Source organism: Cervus canadensis, chromosome 23 (assembly GCF_019320065.1).
Source record: "Cervus canadensis isolate Bull #8, Minnesota chromosome 23, ASM1932006v1, whole genome shotgun sequence".
Taxonomy (NCBI): Eukaryota; Metazoa; Chordata; class Mammalia; order Artiodactyla; family Cervidae; genus Cervus; species Cervus canadensis.
In genome coordinates this window covers 43965217-43987735 of record NC_057408.1, presented here as the reverse complement: position 1 = coordinate 43987735, position 22519 = coordinate 43965217, and positions in this window count along the sequence as shown.

Below are 22519 nucleotides of genomic sequence, written 5' to 3'. Positions count from 1 at the left end.
TTAGTAACATGTATAGGTGGGTACTGTAAGTATTCATTATTGAATAACTGATTTGACTGCAGTAAGTCTCCTACATACAAACCTTCAAGTTGCAGACTTTCAAAGATGGAAATGCACACTCCATCAACATCAGGCATTAAGTGACATTGCAGCTTGTCTCCGTCTCCTATTGCTGACAATCCTTCAGCTCCACCACCTCCAAACCCCGCTCCCTCCTCCAGTCAGGAACTCTTCCTGCCTGTTCACTTGGTACCAGCCCCTGTATGCCAGCTGTTGCATGTACTGCTGAACTTTCCAAGGTACTGTAAGATTTAAGGTGTTTTATTTTTTTCATTTTTTTTATGAGAAGTATTACAAACCTATTTCAGTACTATGTAGTCAATTGTGTTAGTTGGGTACCTGGGCTAACTTTTTCAAACTGAACAAGCTCTATTTGTACGAAGAGGACTTACTGTAATTGGCTCATTGGCGCCCTGCCCACATGCACTCACCTACTACTCAGGGGTCATCTACAAACAACTCCCAGACATAATGAGAGCTTCCCTCATCCCTGGAGGTCAGGGGTACAAGCTGGACAGGCCACAGTTTGTGCTGCCACACTCAACCAACAAGGGGTCGGAGTGGTGGGCCAGCTCCTTCCCCCCTTAATGGGAGGATTCCAACCTGGGTCTCCCAGAAGGTTCCCGGCAGAGCTGAGCAGCCTTCGTCTGCTGTCACCCCACAGCCAAGTCTTGAAGTTGAAGGACTGCGTAAGGGGGAAAAAACTCAAACAAAAATTCCACAAGAGTTATGTATTTCAAATTATATGATCCTTTATCCCCACTACACTAATAATTCAACCTGCTGCTGCTCCAGGCTTTTTCTCTTACAGCATCAGTGATGTCAACTATAAAAAGGCTGCTCTCAAATCACACTTAGGTCACATCGAAGGTTTGCATAAGGGCTTGAAAAAGAATTACAAATAGATTTCATTACACAGTAAAACATTAAAGTTTCCACTATCTTATGTTATTAGATTTAGGAAAAAATTTAAATTTTATCAGGAGAAGACGTTTTGTTATACCAGTGACTCATGTCTGCTGATGAGTTTGTGGAATGCCATTCCACTGTAATAATTCCAAGTATGAAGTCCCACAGTGGATTTCACTACATCTTCCCCCTATTCTTGTCTGGAGAATCCCATGGACGGAGGAGTCTGGTAGGCTACAGTCCACGGGGTCGCAAAGAGTCGGACACGACTGAGCGACTTCACTTTCACTTTTTTTTTCTTTTCCCCCTAAAATTAGCATTGATTTTTGTATAGCCACATGCTACAGAAAAGACACTATTAGAAAGTTTTGGCCACAAAATGACGAAGCTCAACAAAAGTGTACAATATGAAGATTTTAATTCCATTTGGCCTGATTCTATGATAAGTTTCAGTCTAGAATTTCTTGTCTCTGATAATTCACTCTTCTCACACCTGGGTCTTAGTTTCAGTTCCTTCCAAAGCACATTGGAAGTGCATAGCTATTTGGGAAGCTGCAAGTATCCAGCAGAAGGATGAAGGGGAGAATCCAAACTTGACCGAGTTTAAATCCTCCAAAGATGGAATATTTCCAAAGGAGACCAAATTTAGAGATAGTCTTAAACCAGAATTGCCCACAATGTCTCTAAGTAACAGAATAGGTGAAGTCATACTACACAAGTAGGTCCACTACTAGAAAAATTGTACACCAAGAACAAAGTTTGTTGGTTTTTTTTTTTAAATCACCAACTATGGTTAGAGATGAGTGAAAAAAAGCGGGAGAAGGCAGAAACAGAATTTGAGTTCAAGGGCAGGGATGGCTGCCTTCTGTTCAATGCTGTCAACGCCATGCCTAGAACATTGCCTGGATGTAGGAGTCAACTGCTGACTTTGATGGGGAAAGGATTGGGTGAGATAGAAAGGACTCAGGGTTCCCAAGCACATCATTTCATTTGAAGCTGAAATTAAAAACAATCTTCCCGAAACTGTCATATACATGAGAAGAGCACACTGACGGTATATCCAACAGGAGAAGCAATCAAAAAGGTCATACGTATACGAGTGTGTGTATATTATTTCTTAACAGGGAAGGAAAGATTTCTTTGTTCTGAAACAGAAAATAATGTGAAAATACCAGGTCAAGTACTATTGGATAAAACTTACCTTTATGAATGTTTGGAAGCTGTTTTTTAGTCCACTAGGGCCCCACTCACTAAATTAGAATATTCAGTTTTCATTATCCTGCTAATTTGTAGTAGTATAAGTAAACACAGAAACCAGACAAAAGTCATGTATTTGTTCACAGCACATAAATTCTGGAATCTGAACATTCAAAATGACCCAACTTTAGGGATGACCAAACTCCTGAAGTCTCAATACCCAGGTTTGAAACCCATTTCCACAGCTTGCCATCTGAATGACTTGTTACAATGTTCTTAACATCTCTGCAGCTCTCTTTTCTCATCTCTAAAATGGGAATTATATTAGTCCCTCATCACTAGGTTATAGTAGCTGTTTAGTCACTAAGTCATGTCTAACTCTTTTGCAACCCCAGAGAACATAGTCCGCCAGGTTCCTCTGTCTGTGGGATTTCCCAGGCAAGAATAACAGAGTGGGTTGCCATTTCCTTCTCTAGGGCATCTTCCTGACCCAGGGATTGAACCTGTGTCTCGTGGATTGCAGGCAAATTCTTTACCACTGTTGCCACCAGGGAAGCCCAGGTTATAGTTAGGATAAGCGATTATCTCTGTAAAGCATGTAGTTAATGTTTGGCACATGGAATCAAGGTGTGAGTCTTATTCAATGCAGGGGCTTTCCCTAATTAACAGCGGACACAGTTACAACAGCTGATACTAACTTAGCATTTATACTGGGCTAGTCACCCTGCAAAAAGTGTTTTGTGTGCCTCTACAAGTTTTAAAATGCATTACATCTCAAAATGGCCTAAAATGCCATTATTTGCTGTGATAATCCCTGTTGAATGAAGGACTCAAGCAATACCAGAATTTTTTAATATGAATTGCCATTTTCAGATTTCTCTCAGCCCTATCTTTATAATGGTTAATTTCTTTAATGTACAAGTAGGTAACTATGTTTGACCATGGCTAAATCTCATTTTCCTGGTCTTGGACCATCATTCCAGCTAACTCTAGTCTGTTTTCCCAAATAGTAAATGGCCTGCAACTTTGGATTGAATAATACTGAAAGCAAGAGAGAAACCCAATGGTTAACTAGCAATGACCTCTTTCCAGTTAATCCACAAGTCAGTTGTTTTAATATTGTCTGATAGCCTTTAAACTTTCCCAGCTGACCTACCTAGTTAAATTTCTAAACTCAAAGATCTTATCTGTAAAATGGGTGAAGTCTTACAATGTTATATACAAGGTTCAAGGGAAAACACACTGAACTGTCAATACTTAAACTACATGACACTGTGTTAGTTCACCCCACCCCCGACTCCATTTAACTGTGACATTTGGAGTGCTGGCCGGGTCTTCTAAGGAAATTATATTTCATCACGGAATTTTTCTTCCACTCACTAGCCTGCGGTCTAAACTAGCTGAAACCCAGAGGCTAAAAAAAAGAAAGAAAGAAAATTCAAATGGATTGTAATGTATCAATTTAGGCCATGATGCCACATTAGAAATGTAAAAAGGGTGAATGGCTTTTTGTTCTGTAATTCAGGAGGATGGGTGTTACTTGTGCTGAGACATTGAGAGTGAAATGGATAATGGATGATCTGAGGCCTGGCTCCCACCCCTGCCGTGAGGGAGACCCACCCGTGGAAACACTCTTCCTGTTCTATGCAGGTGAAGCAGGCTGCCCCAAACTACTCCACGGTCTGCACTCCCGTGCGGTCAGCACTTACCTCCCCTGTAGGCAGAAGATGGCAGCAGACGCAGCCTCACCTCCTCCCACACCAGGTCCTTGGAGAACCAGAAGGTCAGTCAAGCTTGCCCTTGTGGGTTTGTCACCTTATAAAGTCTATGAGTCTCGCGAGTAAGCCCACTATCGCGCGATCTAGCCAACTGGTATCGCGAGTCTCAAACCCAGCTGCTGCTGCTGCTGCTGCTGCTAAGTCGCTTCAGTCGTGTCCGACTCTGTGCGACCCCATAGACGGCAGCCCACCAGGCTCCCCCGTCCCTGGGATTCTCCAGGCAAGAACACTGGAGTGGGTTGCCGTTTCCTTCTCCAATTAAAGTGAAAAGTGAAAGTGAAGTCGCTCAGTCTTGTCTGACTCCTAGCAACCCCATGGACTGCAGCCTACCAGGCTCCTCCGTCCAAGGGATTCTCCAGGCAAGAGTACTGGAGCCGGTTGCCATTGCCTTCTCAAACCCAGCTACACATTGGAAGCACCTGGGGATCCTGAAGCCCTAAATGAGCCAGGGGTCTAGCCCATGAGATGCTGACTGACTGGCTTCATGTGTGGGCTGGATCAGGTGATGACGATACAGTGCGCAGCAGCCATTGAAAATCACTGCTTCAAAGGGCAAAGAACCTGCGCCTGATTCCACCTCTGGATTTGCTGGAGGAGCACCCAAGAGTGGGCTCCTATCTAACACTCCGAAGTGAATTATCCAAAGAGACACAGGTACTGTACTGACAAAGCAAAAGACCTTATTGCAAAGGGGTGCTTGAGGAGAGTTGCTGGGGTAAGAGAATTCAGGAAGACAGCCCTGCCTCCAGGCTTGAAGTCTTGGGATTAGTTTCCAGTTTGTCTTGGATCAGTCATCTTGCTCCTGCCTGTATTTGGCTCCACTCAGAGCCCTTCAGCACATCTCTCAGTCAGGATGGAGTCTAGTTCCAGGCTTTCTGAGAAGTCAGGCATCACATGGGCTGGCGTCTCCTACCTCTTTTAGCCCCTCCCAAGTTTTTTTCCGGTTGGTTTTGGTGGCAGCTTGTTAGTTTCCTGTTCCTGTATCAGGACCTCTTCTTGTGAGACACTTATGCAAGCTGTTGTTTTCATGCCTGGCCAGGGCAGGTGGTTTTGATCAAAGGTTCCATACCAGAACTACAAAGCTCACCGTCATTCAGATCAGTGAATCCAGGCGTCTAGATCCTGCTCTTCCTATTCCTTTTTCTTTCACTCATCCCATAGATTCTACTCACCTGCCTGGTCTCCACAATTCCTCATGAGCCCTAATGGAGGTGAGGGTTCAATTGGGAGTCCTTCTGCTTAGCCCACCCTTACTAACCTCTTACCCAGATTCAGCTTCAACTCTGACAACATAATACTAACATAGGATTAATTTCATAAATTCACTTAAACAACTTGATTTCACAGAAAGAAATCAAATCAGTCCAGCCCATTGTGTCCTTTATGTGGGCAAAAATTTTGTAAATGATTTGGTTTTTTCCAACTATTCTAATATAAACACCTCAACTTTTTTTTTTTTTTTTTTTAACTTAAACATAACAACTGAAAACCTCCCAGAGAATATTTCCCCAGGTGACAGTTTGGACAGCCCAGGCCACTTTTTAAAAATATTATTTATGAATCAGTGGATTAAATATCAGCAGTAGACATTCTATTCTTTATTCACATTCTCAAAGGCACTCAATATGTATATTTCTCAAGCAACATAAAATGAAACAGTAGGTTTTTTTCCCAAAGAGAAATGATTTGGTAAACAGCATTATCTTAAAAGCAACTAGTTCTTTTTAATGCTTATCATGCTTTGCCTGTATTCAGTTTAAATGTCACACATCAACATCTACAGGTAGGCTATTGTCAGTGACCTTTATATTATGTTGAAAAGCACCAGGAATTTCTGGGTCTTTTTTCTTTTTCTTTTTCCTGTATTTTCAAAGAATTGGGGGGGGGGTTGGATTTTCAGCCCACTCTTTCACTGCCAGAAATATTTGCACTTAAGAGTCTAATGTTCCTTGTTCAATGATATCACAAGTGTAGTTAATAAATTTTGATAACAAATTCAACCAGAACTCTGTGGATCCCTTGAGCTAACAGCCAAATGCACCGGGGGTGGTGAAGGGTGGAAATCTCTTCTTAATAGGTTTTGTATGTGCCTCTGCTCTGCAGAAAATGGTAACCTTAACCTAGGGTCTAGTGGGTTCATAAATAATACAAAGCATTTGTGTGTAAACATAAACTTGTGTCCTAAAGTGTTTTTTAAAAAACATGTGTGTATATATGCACATATGATGAATGTACCCTTCATTGTAAACCAACAACAAAAAATGGTAGATAATTAAATGCTAATGTTTCTGGGTGCTTATGTTTCGGATTACTTGCTTCGTGGTGTTAGCATTTAAATGGTCAGCTTTGAAGTTAACAAACAGCCATTAAGATGCATCAGGGGAGTTCTCAGTTTTTTTGCAGTCATTGTTTTCATCTGGCTGGCTACAGGCTCAACTAAATGATAGACACAGGATTTGCATAGCGAAGGCTATTTTTGTTAGTGAGAGGGATGAAAACTTTTCTTCCAAATAAATAAATAAGAGGGATGGTCTTGAGAGACTGGCATGTGGGAAAAGCGAAATCCCTCGTCCCCCTTCTCCACCAGACTTGAGATAATTGTTTTTCCCTCTTTCCCTCCAAGGCTTCAATGCAAATTTTTTAGTTCCCAAGCCTTTGCCTTGTAGGTTGCTCACAGCATCTCAGCCCCCTCTCAAAGGATTCCTTGGAAACTGCGCCAACTGTCTGCAAGATTCATTATTCTGGACTTTCTGGGGTTAATACCCAAATCCTCTCCCATGGCAGTACAAGTCAGAAGAGGAACCAGAGGGGAAAAAATTACATGAAAATTCCTAAAGGCATTGTCTATTGAAAAGAGGGCAATAATTAAGAGATAATATGAAAGGGGAGAGAACATTCTCACAGGATAATGGGCTCCCCCTGTTGCAAGAATGCTGAGGCAAAGCCAGGCCATTTTATGGAAAATAAATGCCCTGGTGAGGGAGGGGAAGACATTTACTTTCAAATCAATCAGAAAAGCCAGTCCCTTGGCAGAGTCCTGTGATGTCAAATTATCAAAACGGATTGAATAATTTTATCCAATGGCTATTCCTGCAGAAGAGGGGCACTTACTCTGTCATTAGTAGCCTGCAGAGTTAGAGGCCCTCTTAATAACTGATAGATAGAGAGGTGGATAGATTGTTGTTTAGTCGCTAAGACATTTCCGACTCTTTTACGACCCCGTGGACTGTAGCCCACCAGGCTCCTCTGTCCATGGGATTGCCCAGGCAAGAATACTGGAGTGGGTTGCCATTTCCTTCTCCAGAGAATCTTCCTGATCCAGGAATCAAACCCGCATCTCTTTCATCTCCTGCACTGGCCAGCAGGTTCTTTACCACTTTTGCCACCTGGGAAGCCCCAAGAAGCCAGGATGGATCAATAAATTGGAGTTAAAATCATGGACAGCTTCATGGAGAGATAATGTGGCTGCCAGGAGCATGACCAAATCAGGACCGTAGCACTGTTTAAAACCCCCACTGGGTTCCCCATATCATTCAAGGTAAAAGCCAAAGTCCCTCCTATAACTTACAAGTTCTAGGTTAGCTTCTCTGAGAGTATCTTCTGCCACTTTTTTCTCATTCATTCCACCTACCCTGGCCTCTCTGCTACTTCTAGAAAGTCAGAGGCACAGTGCTGCCTCAGGGCCTTTAAATAGGCAGTTCCTTCTGAATGAAGTGTGCCTGGCCCAGGTAGCCACATCCTCACTGTTTGCTATATCAATTCAGGTTTGCAGTTTTTTTTGTTGTTTTTTGTGCAATAGAATTAGTTTTTAAAAATTTTTTATACAATTTTGAAAAGTTGCTTTCCATTTACATTTATTACAAATATTGGCTATATTCTCTGCATTGTACATCCTTGGTAGGGGGCAGGGAGTGGGAAGTACTCTTTCAGATCTTCTTTTTTAAAATTATTTTTTATTGCAGTATATTTGCTTTAGGGCTTCCCAGGTAGCACTGTGGTAAGGATTCCACCTGCCAATGCAGGAGACAAGGGTTCGATTCCTGGGTTGGGAAGATCCTCTGGTAGGTACTGGCAACCCACTCCAGTATTCTTGCTTGGAAAATCCCATAGTCAGAGGAGGCTGGTAGGCTACAGTCCACGGGGTCTCAAAGAGTCGGACCTGATTGAGTGACTGAGCATGCACGAGTATGTGGTTGCTTCACAATGTTCTGTTAACTTCTGCATAGAAAAATGAATCCATCGTAATAGCTATACATCCTCTCCCTTTTGAACTTCATTCCCAATTAGGTCGCCGCAGAACATTGAGTTTCCTGAGCTATACAGTAGGTTCCCGTCCGTTGTCTGTTTCATGCCTGGCATCAGTAGAGTATATCTGTCAATCTCAATCTCTCAATTTTTCAGACCTTAAATGTTCCCCTTTTCAGCAACACCTTGCTTTGCCATCATTCTTGAAACTAGGACTTTTCACAACTCCCCCAACATTTCTTGCTCCCCTTTCCTGCTATTTTCTTCTCCTTACCATTTACCATCTTCTAAATGACTATACGTTTTGCTTATTTTCCACTCCCCCAGTTAGAATATAATCCTATAAGGACAGAAGCTTCTTTATGCTTTATTTAGTTGGAAGAATGCCTGGTCCATAGTAGGGAATCTTAATTGAATTCTTAAACAGCTTCATTGTTCTCATGTTTCACAAGAGGATTTTACCATGGGTGCTCTAATTCTCTAGCTGATCATATAATGCTGTTTCTACAGAATTTCTCCTTGGAACATGACAGAATGTCTTTAAACAAAATGGTGTCTTCACACTATTCCATCAGACCAAAATAGAAATTGAAAATAGAAACTGGTCATTGAATGTTTCCATCTGGAAAATAAAGATGTTCAACTAATGATAATTATCATTTGAGTAATATTATCAACCATTTAATCTGCACATACAATGTGCAAGTCAAATTAGTCATTCAACGCTTAAAGAGATGTTTGTTAAGTTTCTAATACAGGCTAGCCTCTTGGAAATATACAGTGAGTAAGAAGTATACATCATTTTATTTGGCTCTTAAATCCCTCCATAATCTAATCTACCCATTTATTCAATCAACAAATATTTACTGAGCACCTATTATGTGTCAAGTATGGTAAAATGCACCCTCCCTTTTCTACAATATTTTCTTCTACTCTTGGAAGTAAGATTAGCCTTATTATTTCCTTTTATATATCTAGGATGTATTCATTGCTCCAGCTGCTCATGCCATTCTCCTTGGTAATTCTTCTTTTCTTGTTCAGACATCACCCCTCCTGGGAGGTGCCCCAGCTTCATACAGTCTGGTCTCCTTTCTGTAGGCACCTTCATCTAGATTTTACTTTAGCCCTTGACACCTCTTCCCACCTGTCACCTTGCTACTCTTCCTCTGAACTTGACTTCATGTCAGAATTCCCAAGGATCGCCAATTTAAACCCAATTTGAAAACAAATTCAAGTAACAAATAACCGGCCTAAATTTAATAAGGTTGTTGGTATCGTTTGCTTTTTGTTACAACATTACCAGGTATAGCAAGAGACGATCAGTCAAGATGGTGATTTTCATCTTGAATATTCCTTGACCACCAGTTTAAACAAAATCCCGGAAATATGATCTAAAACCATAATAAATGTCTTTCACAGGCCTTCTGTATTCCCTCTTTATAACTACAAAATAATGAATTCTATACTACAGGAATACCTGTGGTCACCCATGTCACTCACATTCCCATTGTTTTCTGGACTGCAAATGCTTTTTAAGTAAAAGACATAATAAATAGGGGCTTCCAGCGGTAACTTGCCACCTCTCCTCCAGCGTGACAGGTTTTTAGTGAAAATAATAAGGGTTTGGGGAACTTAGGACACTCAAGTCTTAACTTTTATAGCTCTCCTCAGAGTTTCTCGGTAGAGAGATTTCTGTTGAAAATGTTTTTAGAAGAACTGAAAGATAGAGGTCATTTTTCAAGCAATCATCACTTTTTCAAATACATATTTATCTTGGAACAGAGGAAATTCTAAGCTCCCTGAAGTTGAACTATGTTCTCACAAACCATCACGTGATGGACTGTATCTCAGATGATAAAGAATCTGCCTGCAATGCAGGAGACTGAGGTTTGATCCCTGGTCAGGAAGATCCCCTGGAGAAGGAAACGACAACCCACTCCAGTTTTCTTGTCTGGAGAATCCCATGGACAGAAGAGCCTGATGGGCTACCGCCCATGGGTTTGCAAAAAGTCAAACAAGACTGAGTGACTAACATACACAGAGGAAAGTAGGGAGGTGGGAAACTTAAGGGCTGGCATTGCCTCCTGATTGTCATGTAGGAAATTTAGGTTCTGATCAAAACCCTGGTTTCTAATTACACACCCCTCATACAATCGTACTGTGAAGATTTACAGAATACATAAGAATGTACCTAACACTTAAAAGTTACTCAAAAGGGTTTATTCTCTCCATTTGTCTCCATTCTATCTCCACTTGACCCATCGTCATCTCCTTAGCACTTTCCATTTATGAGCCATAATTGTTACCTAGGAAATGTTGACATCTGAGATATTCTTTGTATTTAAAATATGATAGGCATTTAGAAACATTATAAAATAATACATTAGTAAAACCAATTTTGATCAAAAAGAAGGCTTTTGCTGTTTTATTCTGCAGTCACATGAATTAAAATATATTTTCACTTCTTCATCCATCTTCTGCACAGAAGGGAGCATAATCAAAGTGTTCTACTATGTAATTTTGGTGCCACAGTTCCTTCATGCTGCACAGGCAGATCATGAATCCACAGAACTTCTCTGAACGTTGATATTCTCTCTGGCAACTCCACATCACAAACACTGTGGAAAATGAGATCTAAACTGACATTCCCACATGGTTGTCTGTCTCCAGGTGTCTTCCATGCGCTGATTCTTTCAGCAACAGAAAATCACAAAACATTCATCATAAGAAGTCCATCGCATGTGTGGTTTATTCCCAACGCATTGATCTGTGAGGAGCTCTGACGTTAAAACCAGTAATTGCTCAAATTTAGATAGAATACATGAAAATCATACTGTGTTACAATGCATACAAGGATGCCTTGCTGTCCTGCTCACATCTCTTAGTGGAATTGGAAGGATTATGTCACCCCTTCTAAGAATGGTCTCTGAATCTACACAGCCCTTTGGCTTTTTCAGGGAGGCTTTAAATTCTTAAACCAGAGTCAAGTCACTCTCAGATACCTACCTCAGTGTCTTACCACACTGCTGGAAATTTCTGATACTGGCATCATTCCTTAGGGGCCTTTAAAAATCTTTATTATTTTAACTTGTTTTAGGTATTGTAAAGTTATTGGGAAGGACAACCTATCGGGTCATAGGATTCTTTTGTCTGATGAAGCCTGTATCATTTTCTTCCACAGAGAAAGCATGGTTCTGTAGAAATGGAGTGCAAAAGTCATGTAATTATATTTCAGAGGGAGAAGAGGAAAGGGAAAAGTTAGATTGTCTCTGAACTACCCTTTCAGGATGGAGAGAACACAGCAGGACAAGCGGCTCCACAAAGCTGAGAGAGAGACTAGATTTTGCCTACTTCAAATTTTGCCTAGGCCTAAATACCTCTGCTCACCCTACAGACATTTGATAAGCATCAACGTTCTTCTGGGAGCAAAACTCTTTCTGCATTTTGTTTAAACTACTTCAGCTTCCATGAAGGCAAATGTTGACCTAAGCAAACACTGATACATTCTACCTTCATGCTGGAAAAACCATCATATAGATAGCAACTGCTCATCAAGAACTTGGATTTTTTTTATCATTTTCAAAAATATTCTGCCTGCAGCAAATCAATAAGATAAACACTCATTAAATGAAATTAATTTCTGCATGAAGAGACTTAAGTCTTTTTGCCTGTTATCTTTACCGTGTCTCTGCTGGTACCAACTGCTGACTCAGGTCCACCATCCTGGAGTCCATACTTAGTCTTTCATAGACAGCATCCAAGTCTGTGTCAAGTTCAAAGGCTCTTTTCCTCAATTTTTTTTTCTTTGCTTTATTTTTATTCATGCACTCAACAAATATTTAAAGAGTGCTCACAATGTGCCTAACTGATGCAGAACACTGGGATATGGCTCTGAGCAAAACAGACCAAAAGTTCTAGCTTATACTCTAATGGGCACAAAAAGACAAGTACAATATGGTAATTGGATGGTAAAGAGGATAGGTGTGCAAGGGGCAAGGATGGGTGTGCAGTAGGTATGGGAAAAGGGGTTAGAGTTGGAGGAACAGGGCTTCCCTGGTCACTTAGTGGTTAGTAATCCACCTGCCAATGCAGGAGACAAGAGTTCGATCCCTGGTCCTGGAAGGTCCCGCATGCCACGGGGCGGCTAAGTTGTGTGCCGCAACTGCTGAGCCTGTGCTCTAGAGTCCATGAGCCGCGACTGCTGAAGACCACATACTGCAATCCCCGGAGCTCGAGCGTCCTGGAGTCTGTGCTCCACAACAAGAGAAGCCACCACGACGAGAAACCCTCACACCATAACTAGAGTGTCGGAGTCACCCCTGCTCACCACAACCAGAGAAAAGACCACATGCAGCAAGAAAAACCCATTGCAGCCAAAAATAAACTAGTTAATTAATTAGTTTAAAAAAAAAGAATTGGAGGAATGAAGGATGATGTGGGGGCCTCAGCTCCCATAGTGACTGATGTCAACAGGGATGGGAGATATATCAGGGTGGTCATACTCTCAAAGCAGATGCTGGCTTAGGTCTAGAGGGAAGGGGTGTTATCCAAGCTCTAGAAGCTGACTGTTTCTGGAACACCTTCTTTATTCTTGCAAATGATGAGACACAGACGGTAGAGGGCCTCGGAAAGTGACCTTCTTATCTAGAGCCAGGGAACTCAAGGGCTCCCTCCTGCCTCCTTTGTTCACTGACAGATTCTTTGCTAAATTCCGTGGTGGAGTTGTATCCAGATCCCTGTCCTCCAGATAGACTGAAATAGAAAATTTCTTCTTTGAAATCCCTGGAGAAATTACTAAAAATATACATGCAAGTAAGAAGGCTCGGACGTCTTTGTAAAAATTTTAACATTTGGTGGCTTTTGTCCTCCCAAAGAAATTAAATACGATCCATAACTAAATTTACTCTTTATTTTCTTTCCTTTCCAAGAGGGAAAGAAAAAAAAAATCGATTATTCCTGTTTCTGGCATACTGTGATTAAACTGTGCGTTTCTAACTGCGAGCTATCTACTCAAATTGAGAGAAAAAAAAATGTGTTAAGTTTTCAAAACATAACCAACACCACAAAATTATACCTAAGTCCCAGAGTGCAGTGGCAGGAATTAGCTGACTGAGTACATCAACAAAGGATAAGTGTTCTTTATAGTGGAATTACTGGGCGCCTCACACATCAGCTGGGACTTTTCTACATGGATGCTTCTGTGGGCCCTGGGGAGGGAGTATTTGAAGAGAGCTCAGCTTTGGGCATCGACTAACTGATTTTCTGGCTATAAATAAGAAATGCATCCTGAACAGAGGAAGGAAAGTGGTTGAGCACAGAGGACAAAGCAAGTGGATTGAACAAACATGGAGCATTTTCTCTAAGTGTGATTACAGCAGATTGTATGTGGAGAGTGGTGCTGTGTATCTTTGTACAGGTTGCAAGTTGCCCGAGGGAACTGAAATGAAGCCCTCACTTTTCTATTCACCAAACCATGTACTCCAGTGAGGGGTCACAGTCCACATCCACCAAGGGATGTGCTTTTGTCTAGACATCATGTAGGCTATTGGAAGAGCTCTGTATATAAGCGATGTGTGTCTTACAACACTTTCCACACCACCCCCCCCATATATCCAAACTTCCTTTCTCTTGGGTATTTCCACATAGCCAGGAAACACTCTGTAAGATATGTATGCATTTGAAACTTAGCACTCTGTTTATTCATTCCTCAAGCCCACTTCAGTCTTTAATTCCTCTTCATTCACCATCTCCAGCACCTGCCCCCTCTTCCCACCCTACAATCTGCATCCAGCTGCTCTGCTGAAATCTCACTTTCAATCTCACCATTCTTTCCCTTGGTATCAAATTTACCCATCTCTTCAATGATCCTCTTCTTCCCCAGCATCCCACTGCTGATCAGTATCTCTTCATGCTAAATCTTTCCTCCCTGGCACTGTTCATCCTATTTCTTTCATTCCTTGGAATCATTTTTTTCCCTGACCTCACCTTTGGTCTAGCTCCCTGTCCCAGGCCCCTGGAGTTCTCTATTAAGCCTTTGTCTCCATTCTCTGTCTTCTAGGAAAATGTATTTACTTTTGTCATTTCAATTATCAGACTTCCAACTAGCTACGGAATGTTTTGACTTCTCTCTTGAGCTCTAATCCCAAATATTGAATTGTGTACTGGATCAACTGGCAAAACCAAACTGATGCAGCTTGCAGTTGGGCCTGGCAAAGGCACTTTTCTCCAACTGGAATAAGACCCAGAGCAACCACAGCTTCACTCTTTTCTGAAGATTCTACAGAAAAGGAAGTGGTGATGGAGGGAGACAGGAAAGAAAAGCTGGGGCAAGAAAGGCAGAGAGAATGATGCTTAGACAGGCATTGGCTCCCACTCAGTGCTCAAAGCTTTGATTCCTGCTAACAGTTCAAAGTTAATCTAGAATATGTGAATTTGTCATTCTCCCTCCCATCCTTTAATTCTTCTGTCTGGGTACCATGTTTATGTCAGTTCATCTTTTGATTCACCTGGGTTCCAAACATCTACACAACTAGTTCCTTTCCAGTTTTACCTAACCTGTATATTTTCCATTATATCTTCTTCCATTCTTAGACTTGACCTTGGTTTCAGTTCCTGCTGCAACTGGCCTGGACTGTTACAGTAGTGCTGCATATCCATTACCCCCTACTCTAAAGATTCCACTCCTGTATGCCATTTTCAGAGGTCTAGTCTTCCTCCAAACAGTCCCTGTTTATATGGACATATTTTAATAAATACACAAGTTATGAGAGGTCTCAAGACAAATAATTAAAACTATAAGGGTTGAAAATAATATAATGCTAAAAAATCTGGCAGGCAGTTTCCTAAATTAAGGTCAAGCCCTGTTTCTGGGTGCCAGCACCCAAAGGGGAAGTATTATAAATATTCTTCTTTCTATTGAATAGTGTACTTCTCCTAGCTATAAACAAGGGCCATTTATTACTATAATATACATATTTTTTAAAATGTCGTTGTAAAGATTCTTTGGTGATCCAGGAAAGTCTGGGAAAAGATCCACCAGCGAATAAAAGATTTTGTTTGTTGGGAGATGGAAGTGTGTACCAACTAAAGAAAGTCTAAGTAAACCAGGAAAGCATGTTATTCTGCAGAATAAACTAGAGTCTAAAGTCTTAATGTGAGAAAAGAGAATAGGGGAGGGTGTGTGTGTGTGTGTCCCCAGCTAAATAGAAGAGCTCCAGTTCCTCAAAATGACTAACTTCAAATGGAAAGAAACCAAACTCAGAGTACTAAGCAGGAATTCCAGAACATAAGAAATCAATGTTAAGACTGTTCTTCCTAATTAACAACGCTAAACTCTGTAAACACACTTTTCATTGTTGAACTTGGCCAATATGTGGTGCCTAATCACCATATATTGAAGAATGTTCTTTCAAAGAGGAGGGGCATCAAAGTCAGTCCTACAAACTTCTGGGACTTCCTTCACATTCTTGGAGAATGATGCCAATCACAACAGCACCATTTACACAGACTATAGTATAAATGTCCCCCTGGAGTTGTGTAAAAAAAAATCTGTTAATAAGGAGTCACTATTACGGGCCACTTCCCAATTCCCACATCCCCTACCCTGCAAAAGAACCAGGAAATGCCCCTAAATAAACATTTGTAAAAACAGAAGCCCCCTGCTAGTGAGAGAGAAGCAAGACAGGAATCTGTGATTTTGCTTGTATTTTCCCATGAGAAGTTTTAACAGTATTGGCGATCTAACATTGTATGTCCTTCTCCCAGCATCCCACCTCTTTAGTCTCCTGACTCACAGTCCCTCCCACCTCCCACCTCCCACCGCCATCCCACCCCACCACCTTACACTGTCAATCATCTCCTTGAAGGCAGTCTGTCTTATTTACCTCTGATCTGGGACTTGTGTAAAAACTGTGTAAGTGACACAATAAACTGATGAGATAGTCCTCAAAACATGAGGTTAAAATATCAAAATATGGTATTAATTGGACATAAGTTATATTTGTATAAAAGTATTGCTATCCCAAATTATCAATTTCAGAATTAAGTAGGAGAATACATATACCTAACGACATGCACTTTTCTCTATCTGATTATATCCAGCTGACCCCTGTCTACACTTATACTCAAGTCTTCCCAATTTCCTTCTTGCCTTTTAGACTGTCTTTAAACATCTTTCAATGCCTCCAACGCTCCACAAGCTCACTGGTCTTTGTGACTCTACAGGTGATGGAAACATTTGCCCCTTTTACCTTCTTAACACTCAGGTCTCAACTTGGAGATGGTGTCCAAAGGGAGGCCATTTTTGACACCTTATTTATTATATCCCTTGTTACAGCCCTGGACGACTATATTCCTGAAGTCCTTCCTGTATAAACATGCTATTAACATATTTGGCATCAATTAAGCTATGTTGCTATAGAACTACACACAGTACATTATGTAGTAGATAAGTTTCCAAAAACATCTAAAAAAGAAAATTACCTTTTCCAAGTGAAAAGCATTGTCATCTCAAGGATTAAGTTTTCTTCATTTTTATTACGCCTCCATTGGCAGTACCTCTTCACACTTTGTTTCTCTGCTCTAGAATCTTTCTCTCAGTTCATTAGTTATGCACAAACTAGGCTTAAAAAGTATTGGAGGAATAACTATTTAAATAAATATTTCAATGAATCCTTTTGTGTTAATGAATGACACATTATTTAACTTTTGTGTAAAGATTCTTTGCTAAACAACCCGCACACACCTGGGATGTGATATGCCCTTTCACTAAGAACGTATCAACGTTTCATTTTTGCAGTGATGACATTCAGATTCAGTTTTCCCTTTTTAAAGTTTTTTTTTTTCCTTCACTCTAACATTGCCAATATTGGAGTTGCCACTAACAGATTTTTCAGGAGTCAGGATGAAACGATGTGTGAGAGAAAAAAAAAATTATGTGATAGGAAAGTTTGACAAAGTGTTTTAACTAAGCAGAGGCTGAAATTAGAAGGTGGTTATGTGAGACATAGATAAGAAGACATGACATAAAATATGCAGTGATATACAGAAACCCTGTTCAAATAGATCATCACAAGGAAAGGTATAGGAGTTTTTCCATGAATAATAAAATAAGAATTAAAATATCAGAAACTTTTCTAATTCAAACCAGAATAGTATTAATGCATTCATGACTGGAACAAGGGAAAGATGAATGAGGACTTAGCCCCAGTGTGAACTCTGTGCTTCTCTGGTGGCTCTGGGGAAAAATCTACCTGTCAATGCAGGAGACGCGGGTTCGATCCCTGGGCCAGGAAAATCCCACATGCCACAGAGCAACTAAGCCCATGTGCCATAACTTCTGATGCCCGCAAGCCTATGCTGCACAACAAAAGAAGCCACTGCAATGAGAAGCCTGCACACTGCAAGTAGAGAATAGCCCGAACAGCAATGAAGACCCAGCACAGCCAAAAATAAATAAACAAAGCAAGGTGGGCTGCTGAAGCAACACTTGCATTTTTATACCTATTTCTAAAATCCTATGATCATAACCGTTTTATTCCCTATATTAGGGAAGTTTGATTCATTCACCTTTAAACTCTACCAGCTCCTCAGAGAAACAAACAAACAAAATAACTGCTAACACATCTCATATCTTTGCAGCCACAAAAATGAAGAGAATCTGTCCATGATACATGATGAAAAAATAGGTGACTTCTATTTGGAGGAAGAAAGAGCAAGTCATCTCAAAATACAGGTGAAGGCAGAAGTCGTTTTTGAGGACTGTATACAAAGAAGCCGGGGACAGACAAGAAACCATTAAAAGGAAACATCGTGTCTCCTACTAGGTACTGATTTATTATCAGTCCAAAGGGAGAAGCGCTGGTTGGCTTCCTAGCACCACTTACTGCAACGCCCCAGGAGATCCTGCATCTGCCACCCAGGAGCTGACTTGGTCTGCCCTTGTTTTATTTATAAGAGCCAATGAGATTGTAGTCAAACTGATATGACTGCAGGGTGCCTAAGTCCCTCGACACACAAACACTTGGATCTTTTTCATCAAAAACATGATCAGCTCACCCACCTTCTGCTGGTTTTGCTTTTTCCGTGTCGGTGCCCTGGAGGGCAGAGTAAGCCAAGGTGATGTGATTCTCCTAATGCTGGTGTAATTTAGTTTGAATTTATAAGACAAGAAACCCAAGATAGATCTCACAAGAGCCTGTTACTTCATCTCTAGGATTGATGTGTGCATTAGTCGCTTAGTTGTGTCGGACTCTGCTACACCATGGACTGTAGCCAGGCAGGCTCCTCTGTCCGTGGAGTTCTCCAGGCAAGAATACTGGAATGGGTAGCCATGCCCTTCTCCAGGGCATCTTCCCAACCCAGGGATCAAACCCGGGTCTCCTGCATTGCTGGCAGATTCTTTACCATCTGAGCTGCCAGGGAAACCCCTAGGATGACATATCCAGCTACAAATTGGAAAGTTAGCTGGCTTATATTTTGGTTGGTCCTCAACCAACCAGTATGACTAATAATTGTCACTAAAATGAATTATTTCTCCAAGGTCTCACTACGTTGCTTGTTTAAATCATGAGGTTTAGAAAGCCCAAGAGTAGCTGTCTGATTGATGACTGGTACCAATATGGGCAGTGCCTTCATCATGCACTGAGATGCTTAGTGAGCTCTAGTTTCAAATCAGTGCTGACTTAAGCCTGGGGAAAAGCTGATCAGAGAGTTTTAGAGGTCAGAGCAGAAGAAAAGCTAGCACCCTCAGAAAGAGTCAATACCAACTAAATATGAATGATTCTAGTAATGCTACATTTACGGATTCTTAGAATCAACAAATGACAGTTACGTGTTATTCCTGTCGGGACTGTTCCACTGTATTGGTCACAGAATCGCCTTGAAAAATGAGAGATTCTGATTTACTAGCTGAGCAGGATGTGAATCTACTACTTGGCCAGGGGAACATGTTAAATTGTAAATGGGAGCCTCACTCTAACACACATGGATGCTTCTCAAATGACCCTACACATGGAAAGGCTTTCTCCCCTTTCTTGGTCTGCAAGGAGATAGCCCTACATGGAGCCACCCATTTGCTTTCTGAGTGGGCATCTAGCCTGATCCCAAGGATGTATAAACAACTTATGTATCAGCTCTGGGTCTCTCCGTTCAGTTCAGTCACTCAGTCATGTCCAACTCTTTGCAACCCCATGGACTGCAGCATACCACCAGGCTTCCCTGTCCATCACCAACTCCCAGAACTTGCTCAAACTCATGTCCATTGAATCAGTGATACCATCCAGCCATCTCATCCTCTGTCGTTCCCTTCTCCTCCTGCCTTCAACCTTTCCCAGCATCAGGGTCTTTTCTAATGAGTCAGTTCTTTGCATCAGGTGGCCAAAGTATTGGAGCTTCAGTTTTACCATCAGTCCTTCCAATGAATATTCGGGACTGATTTCTTTTAGGATTGACTGGTTAGATCTTGTTACAGTCCAAGGGACTCTTAAGTGTCTTTTCCAACACTACAATTCAAAAGCATCAATTCTTCAGTGCTCAGCTTTCTTTACAGTCCAACTCTCACATCCATACATGACCACTGGAAAAACAATAGCTGTGACTAGATGGACCTTTGTTGGCAAAATAATGTCTCTGCTTTTTAATATGCTATCTAGGTTGGTCAAAGCTTTTCTTCCAAGGAGCAAGCATCTTCTAATTTCATGACTGCAGTCACCATCTGCAGTGATTTTGGAGCCCAAGAAAATAAAGTCTCTCATTGTTTCCATTATTTCCCAATCTATTTGTCATGAAGTGATGGGACTGGATGCCATGATCTTAGTTTTCTGAATGTTGAGTATTAAGCCAACTTTTTCACTCTCCTCTTTCCTTTCATCAAGGGGCTATTTAGTTCTTTTTAGCTTTCTGCCATAAGGGTGGTGTCATCTGCATATCTGAGGTTATTGATATTTCTCCCGGCAATCTTGATTCCAGCTTGTGCTTCATCCATCCCAGCATTTCACATGATGTACTCTGCATATAAGTTAAATAAGCAGCATGACAATATACAGCCTTGACATACTCCTTTCCCAATTTGGAACCAGTCTGTTGTTCCATGTCTGTTTCTAACTGATGCTTCTTGACCTGCATACAGATTTCTCAGGAGGTAGGTCAGGTGGTCTGGTATTCCCATCTCTTGAAGAATTTTCCACAGTTTGTTGTGATCTACACAGTCAAAGGCTTTGATGTAGTCAATAAAGCAGATGTTTTTCTGGAACTGTCTTGATTTTTCTGTGATCTAACGGATGTTGGCAATTTGATCGCTGGTTCCTCTGCCTTTTTAAAGTCCAGCTTGAACATCTGGAAGTTCATGGTTCACCTACTACTGAAGCCTGACTCAGAGAATTTTGAGTGTTACTTTGCTAGTGTGTGAGATGAGTGCAGTCGTGCAGTAGTTTGAACATTCTTTGGCATTGCCTTTCTTTGGGATTGGAATGAAAACTGACCTTTTCCAGTCCTGTGGCCACTGCTGAGTTTTCCAAATTTGTTGGCATATTGCGTTCAGCTAGAGCAGTATAAAACCCTCCTGAGATTTCTCTGGTGGTGCAGTGGATGGGAATCCACCTGCCAGTGCAGATTTCAATCTCTGGTCTGGGAAGATTCCACATCCTGAAGAATAATTAAAGCCCATGAGCCCACCACTGCTGGGCCTGCATACTGCAACTACCAAAACCAGCACACCCTAGAGTCTGTGCTCTGTAACAGGAGAAGCCACTGCAATGAGTAACCCATGCACCACAATGAAGAGTAGCCTGTATTCACTGCAACTAGAGAAAACCCATGTGCAACAAGGAAGACTCAGTGCAGCCAAAAATAAATGAATTAAAAACAAAAAACTCCTAGAGTCAGATCTTCAGAAGTCATATAAATAAGGGATTCTTTGATCAAACTAAATGCAAACCAGATTCAAAGGATCAAGAGGAAATATACAAAGTTAGCTAATCTGTTTCAGATCCAACGAACATCTATGGTTATTGTCAGGAATATGCCTGCTATTTTTCACAACAAGCCTGTCGGGTAGCTTTTGTTATCTCCAGGTGAGAAAAGTTTATCTCATCCACTGGTTAAGGAAGAAGGTACAAAGCTGAGAGGCCAACCCTGCGCTGTCTGCCTCCGAAGATTTATCTTTCCATTAAGAGCTGTTGTTTCTCTGTTAAAGGCAAATTTAAAAGAAGACTGGCAGAATAATGCTAGCAGTGTTAATGGAAACATTAATTACAGTTACTGTTGCCATTGCTCAAACTCATTCTCCACCCCACCTCTGAGACGATGGTGTTCAGTTGTTGTTTTTTTTTTTTTCTAATCACCATATATAAAAAAATCAAGGCTCACAAAGAGGAAATGATATACTCAAGTCCATGAACAAGTCACTGACAATGTTGTCACTCTGTTTCCATCACTAAATCTCTTCTTACCTCAATATTCTAATTAGTAAAAAGAATAAATGATCTCCCCTCCTCCTATATCAGTGGTCAGGGAAGGAGCCAAGAAAGAAATTCAGCATCCTTGTTTCTCTGTTTAAATGTTTTATTGACAAAACCATATCTACATGCTTGAATTCAAGCTAGGGCAAGAAAAGAAGGAAAAAAAAAACCTCAAAAAGAGCAGGAAGGGTGTGGAAAAAGCAGCTCATTTTCTCCTTCCTCAAGAAAAAGAAACAATGGCATTGATTCATTTGGAGGTAAAACTTTGGAAAATTCAAGAACTATGGTATTGACAGTTGAACTCTGTTTCCCACTCTGCCTTGCCTGCCCCTGGCAACTTAGAGCAGAAACTGCCCCATAAAACATGATCCCAGATGCAGGGCGGGGGTGCAGAGCTATGAAAGACCCCACACACACATACCCCTAAATATTCAGTTTCATCCTTTATTTCTGATTCATGGAAAGGAATCATCTGGGTATGCTGATTACCTTGGGATTTGCAGAGTTTTCTGCCAGAAGTGCTATAAGCTTATTTCCAATTTACCCTCCTGGACAAATCAGGAAGTTTCTAGTTCATTCGCTCTTTTCTAGAGGATCTGAGCACCTTTGTGCCCAGAGCAAAATCATTCTAGCAAGTTTCCATCTGTGGGTATAACTAAGCAGTGGGTATAACAATCTGGAATTTAAGAAACACAGTATCAAGACTCACACTTGGTGGACAGTATATGATTTTTTTTTTCAAACTTCCAATTTGCTCACCTGTAAATGGGAATTTTAATATTATTTTCATAAACTATGGGAAGAATCTAATGAAACTATAGATAGGTCTCCAACATGAAATGAATGCATGTTAACCTTCCTGACATACTCTAT